We start from the raw sequence: 7,035 nt of genomic DNA on the forward strand, positions 1-7,035 counted from the left end.
CTAAACTGTCACAGCTGTTTTATATATATATATATATATATATATATATATATATATATATATATATATATATATATATATATATATATATATATAAATACTAATCTTTTATGAATTATTAATAGTTAATTTGTTTCTATTGCTAAACTTTGGTTTAAAAACTATTAATTCCCTACAATAAATTACTACAGTATTAAATGTGGGAAATCATTAATTAAAAGGTTATCAGAAAGTCAAGCAAAAAAACTATTAAATTGCTTGAGTAAAATATGAATATAGTGTTATACATTTGTTGCATGTAAAAAGAGTTTTATTACATATAATGTATTATTGCCTATATTAACTTGCTATTATTTCCTTCATAATTAATTAATTAATCCATTATATAAATTAAACCTGTCCAATTTAGATGGTTCAGCAAGGCCAGCAAACGAGTATCTGCCATATTATTGTCAGATAATAACGACGGATCAGCTATAATGACTGATAAAAACTGAAAACAATGCTCCCCATTCACCTGTCTCGATCACAATATCTGTGAAATCAAGGAAGCACTATTGTTTATTGTGTACAATTAACCATATATCAAAATATATCGATGACGATGTTCAAAAGACGTTTATAACATTAACATCCGTCTTAACATATGTGGTTTGCCTATAGTGTGTGCCAGATTGTGTGTGCCTGAACCGTGTGAGGTTCTGCGGGCCTGCAGCTGGATATTATTGATCTCCTGAAGCTCATTAGCATCTCATTTGTCTAAAGACGTTACTGATTTTTGCCGGCGTGCCCGCCAACGCACAAGCAGGGTTGCCAGATTGGGCGGTTTTGATTTAGATTGTTCGGCGGGTTTTGGATAGTTTTTGGGCTGTAATCACTCAGCTATATCTGGCAACACTGCGCTCAAGCTATTTTTAAATCAAAGACGAGCCGAAGATAAGATCATTGTTTCAAGTAAGACGAATAATACCACATCATAACATAATACTTGAAATATGTTTTATAGTTTAGCATAAGGTTTGTTTGCTTAGGAATCTTTATTATCTGCTGTGTAAGTTAATGAGGCACCGACGACATGAGTTAACTTCATGAGAAAGAGATCAGTTCGCTCTTTACACAGTTAACGCTATACTTAATCTATGCTAGTAATACATGCACATTCCATGTATGCAAGTTATTATGTTTGATTTACACTGCTCAAATATTTTGCTAATATGGGAAAGTGATGTTAGGCTAGCTGTTTGTGAGTGAAATTTATCTGAAATGGATTAGCCACCTCATATACTTTGATTTTATGATGCTGATTTAGATGTGCAGGTATGATAATGGATATTTTTAATTAGGATATACGTGTTTCTAACTGGATCAGATGTAACCAGACTGTACTCTTTTTGCACAGGGACAACTAAACATGAAAAGGAAGGGTGAAATATCAGACTTCTTAATAAAGAAGCACAAACAGGAGGCAGATCAGCATACTCTAGCCTTTGCACTGGATCCCACAGCAGCTCCATACCTGAGACTAGTCAGAGTTATTTTACTAAAGAAAAGTTAAACTCGTTACTAAACTTCTAAACATTTCATTAACTGGAAAACAATTCATGATAAATATAAAAGTTCATTCATTATTCAGTTTAGTCCCTTTATTAATCAGGGATCGCCACAGCGGAATGAACCGCCAACTATTCCAGAATATGTTTTACACAGTGGATGCCCTTCCAGCTGCAACCCAGTACTGGGAAACACCCATACACACTCATTCACACACACTTTTTAATGAAGTAAAGCAATAATGTGTGTTGTGTGGTTTTACCTGAGCCCAACTGAACCCACCTCCTCCAGCCTGGCCAGAGTGTGTAATATTTGTATTGAGTAAATGTGTGTACCCTCACTGGCCTCTAGGCATGGGCCGGTAGAAGATTCTGACGGTGTGATGATGACCTTGAATAAAAGTATCACGTATTGACGGTATTGGGATTATACTGCTCTAATAGATATTATCTTGAATGTCTGGGCTTCTGCAGGTTTCACCACATCAAATTTAAGACCTTTTCAAGACCTTTATGAGACCATTAGCAACGAAATTTCCCTTAGAAAAACACTAATAATTTTCAGTATTTACCAGTGGGGTTTATTTTACTTACACCATTACTATTAACATTCAGTTTTTATGCATGAAGCATGGAGAACTGTTGAACAGAAGTTATGGTGAGGATGTAGGGAAGACAGTTAATCCACATTGCTGAACAGTTCATGTGTTCATTTTGTTCAGCTTGTTTTAGATGGATTTGTTGGTTGTGGTCATATCTAGACTGACATCTCCACAGATTTGAGCTCATCATTGATTCAGTTTATTGACGTGTGTAAATGTGTGTACATCTATATTTATTCAGTTTTTACATTAATTACAGTAATATTATTGACTAATGTGTAAATGTTCATCTGGTTTATGTACAATACAGTGTGTGCAGTCATATATTCTGTCTTTCAGTAGAGATATTATATCAGACACTTGCTTTGTTTACCAGATAAAGAGGATCTGACTGGATTTGCATTGTAGACATTAAATACAAGTTAAAAGGTTTGACTAAAGGCAAAACACCAATAGAACATTTATTCAAAATCAACAATCAATAAAAAGTACAAGAGAGATTCAAAAGATTAATCCATTTAGAATAATAGAAATTAATGCATAAAGGAGTGTTGCATCATCCGTCACAGCAAATATCAGACATATTAAATGAAGGATGTTCATAAACTAGAAAGCATTGCAGAGGAATAAATATATACAGATGAAGTCAGAGTTATGTTGAGTTATGTTATGATTAGAGATGTGTGGAGAAATCTGCTCTCTGTTACACAGAAACTGGGGTAAAATATACAGGGGGAGAATAACTCTGACTTCATATATTATATAGACGCATTCTAGAAGACGGCTGAAGCTGTGTTGTTCTGTACAGTTGTGATGGTCGTCATGATGACGTCTGCTTATAGTGTTCCTGACAGGAGCTGAACTCATCTTAGCTGTTGTGTTGTGTCCAGAAACCCTTTACTCAGCACAGATTGATCACTTGAGGAGGGAAAAGAGTGAACATTAATAATAATCATGTTTCTTACGCTTCTAAAACACATGAAAAACTGTGTTACTGAAAATAATGACAAATACTGTCAATTTCCATCTGTTTCCAAGAGAATATAGACGATCATTTGTAGAGCATTTAAACACGTCAGGTTATGAAGCAGTTATATTCACTTAAACAAGAGTTTATAGGAGAACACCATGAACAGAAACATCATTACATTTAACTGAGGCATTAATGAAAATATTTAATGACAAACTGCAAAATATAGAGCAGGAAAATAAGGGTTGAAGACATTGCCGTGTGTTTTCCTGGCCATAATATCTCTAACGGAGCTGTTGACATCAACTGAAGCAGATTTTGATAAAAACCCAAACAAGACAAACATGAAACAAAAAGAATCTGAACAAGTGGAATGACAGAAGGAGAAAGTGTTTATAAAATATATTAATGACGACAGCTTAAAGACGCCTCTCATATGGAGAGTGAAGCCTCATGCAGTGCTCAACAGACGTCAGAGTGTGAGAATCTCGATAATTCTGTGGGTCTCGTCTGTCAAATCTGAGCTGTATTCTGTTTTCTCTATTGGATTCGGTTCAGGTGATTGGCTGGGCCATTCTACAGCTTGATTTTCTTTCTCTGAAAGCATCTGAGAGTCTCCTCGGCTGTGTTTTGGATTAAAAATGTATCTATGCCCACCTATAATTTCAAGTCAACAGCACCTTTAGAAATCTGTTTTCTGAGAAAAGTATCTGAGAGTCGTATCACACACTGAACTGCACTACATATATAGAGAACATCGAGCAGCTTATATGTTAATCACTTACCGCTCGGGATCCTCCTGCTCAGCGTCTGCTCAGCTCCTCCAGTTATTCGTCATTGCTGAAGACAGAAGCATATTATCAGACACACAAAGAGCATTTATAAAGTTTTCTACATGCTAGTCCAAAGTGTTTGTCAGATGTCACTGTAAAACTGTCGGCTTTTCTATGGTGAAGTCGCATAAGCATGATCAGTCTCCTCTAAAACATCTCACAGACATATAGAGAAAAGCAAAACCTGTTACAACTATCCCACATTCTCCTGAAATGAAATAAAGTTACTCACCTGCCAAACCAACGGCGAAAAAGGTAACGGCCACCTTTTTTGAGGACTGCTTCCTGGAGTTTCTCTTTATTGTTTTCAGTGGCTGCACTTGCTATGTTTGCAACTTTGCCTAAGAAGTTATCAGAGGCTTGTTTTTTTTTGCGTTTGCTCTTCACACGCCATATTTTCATGCAAGTGTCAAATACTTTTTCGTCGTCAGAACTCATGGTTTGTTCAGGAGCTGTAAGTGGTCTGTTTGAATGGCTGAGCTGGTTTGGAAGTCTTCTCCAATCTCGTGGAGTATTTATCTGGATGACCTGAATGAGATTTGCATGTAAGGGGAACTGAAAATGCATGTAAAGACGTGTCTGCCCAATGATCCCTTCCCCAGAAAATACTTTCCAAAAATTACTGTATGTGTGTCTGCTGAAAAACACAACTCCATCACATTATTAACCCTCATGCTCCTGTATGAACAGATAAGATTGTGGATATGAGAGGATGAACTGATCATGATTTCACTGTTCAACACAACAGACCCTTGAGATAAGACTGTCTCGAACGCCCCATCACAAAGTGGCATTTATCATCATTTGACAACAGAAACACAACAACAGCTGACCGACAACCACAGCCTCAGATCAAATCAACACCAAATAAAGGACATTACTTGGTAACACTTTATAATAACTGCACACTATAAATCATTTATTAAGCATTAGCAAAAAGTGAATTCATTATCCGTTGAGCATTAACTCTACATTAATAAACGTTAGTAAGCAGTTTATAACTGCAGCTACAAATGCTCTATTCTTGACTAATAACCACATTTAAAATGTGCTTAATAATTGTATTTTCATACTTAGTTAATGATTTATTTTTCATTACTAAATTAAGTATCACATTATTTACAAACCATTTGTATTTAAGAGTAGTTGAGGGTTTTTAGAATCATTCAGAATGAGTTAGTAAATGATTAATAAACTATTGAAATCAACGTTTATATGTCTTATTATTCAGGCATATACTAATATTCAACTAATATGTTAATAAATGCTTCATGCAGTTTTGTGACCTTATCTAAAGTTAGGACTATTCATGCTTTATAAGTCCCTTATAAATGATAAATAAAGGCTCAGAATCAAATGAACTATAATCTTTGCAATCTTTTCTAAAATGTCAAATTACTGTATAGTTTAAACATTGCTGAATAACAGGAGTGTCAAAATACAACAAAACTGATAATAATTAAACAATGTAATAAAATGTAACGTTAAAACTCTACAGTGATTCTATTTTAGATCAGGTTGCAAAGATTTATTTTTCATTTAAAGTACAGTTTCATTTGTGTATCTTTAATTGAATAGGAATGGATAATGTCATTCTGCCTGTTTAGAATTTAACTGCGCTTTTATTTATCATTTATAAAGGATTTATAAAGCATGAATAGTCTTTACTTTAGATTAGGTCACAAAACTAGGTGAATCTGAGTTAATAAAGCATTTATTAACATACATATTAACCATTAATATATGCCTGAATAATAAGACATATAAATGTTGATTTCAATAGTTTATTAATCATTTACTAACTCATTCTGAATGATCCTAAAAACCCTCAACTACTCTTAAATACAAATGGTTTGTAAATAATGTGATACTTAATTTACTTAATTTACTAAGTATAAAAAATACAATTATTAAGCACATTTTAAATGTGGTTATTAGTCAAGAATAGAGCATTTGTAGCTGCAGTTATAAACTGCTTACTAACGTTTATTAATGTAGAGTTCATGCTCAACGGATAATGAATTCACTATTTGCTAATGCTTAATAAATGATTTATAGTGTGCAGTTATTATAAAGTGTTACCCATTACTTTTATTTTTCCCCCAGTTTCTGTTTATCAGAGAGCAGATTTCTCCACACATCTCTAATCATAACAGTGTTAATAACTCATCTCTAATCACTGATTTATTTTCTCTTTGTCATGATGACAGTAAATAATATTAGACTAGATATTCTTCAAGACACTTCTATACAGCTTAAAGTGACATGTAAAGGCTTCACTAGGGTAATTAGGGTAAAGTTAGGGTAATTAGGCAACTTATTGTATAACAGTGGTTTGTTCTGGAGACTATCGAAAGCAAATCTAGCTTAAAGAGGCTAATAATATTGAGCTTAAAATGGTTCATAAAAAATTAAAAACTGCTTTTATTCTAGCCGAAATAAAACAAATCAGACTTTCTCCAGAAGAACAAATATTATCAGACACACTGTGAACATTTCCTCAATCTGTTCAACATCATCTGGGAAATATTTAAAGAAGTGAAAAAATTACAAATGTTGACTTTATCTGTACTGAGGCACAGCTGAATATGAAGAGTTCAGTACAGAAGACAAAACCTTGAGGGTAAAATTCCAGACTGTCATGTTGAAGTGAAGTGAGTGTTGTCCTGGAGTGTTTCCCAAAACCATTGTTAGCCAACTAAGGTCACAAGTTCCGTCGTTACAAACACAGTTTGTTGATTTGCCGTTTCCCAAATCTGTCGCTCCAACAAACATTCGCAAACTGCGTCACAAACTTGAGCACTTACATTGATGTCGTTGTGAACACAGCCTCATGGTGAAAGCTACAGGTGAGCTATTATTGAAAAGCAGAATTTATGTAACGTCTCTAAAGCTTCTGGAAACAAAGAACACAGCATACGCTAATAATGTTAATGTATAGCAGGTCATTTATTAAGTATCTGTACTGTATATGACATGGGCCTGCTGGGTAGAACAGTTCTGCAGTGGTGTACATGTGTCAAACTGTAAAAGTAGACTTTTCTAAAAAATAAACACTAAATAAACAATATCCTACATCA

At 34.2% G+C, this 7,035-nt stretch overlaps 1 long non-coding RNA gene across 1 annotated transcript; it reads right to left on the bottom strand.

Moving 5' to 3' along the window:
- Positions 1-2,484: 2,484 nt before the first annotated feature.
- On the bottom strand, positions 2,485-4,442 carry si:dkey-33c14.3. Its single transcript, NR_111927.1, has 3 exons — positions 4,188-4,442; positions 3,908-3,962; positions 2,485-3,070 (listed from the first exon to the last, which is right to left on the bottom strand). It is a non-coding gene; the product is annotated as a si:dkey-33c14.3 (long non-coding RNA).
- Between the last annotated feature and the right edge of the window lie 2,593 nt (positions 4,443-7,035).

Source organism: Danio rerio, chromosome 2 (genome assembly GCF_049306965.1).
Source record: "Danio rerio strain Tuebingen ecotype United States chromosome 2, GRCz12tu, whole genome shotgun sequence".
NCBI lineage: Eukaryota > Metazoa > Chordata > Actinopteri > Cypriniformes > Danionidae > Danio > Danio rerio.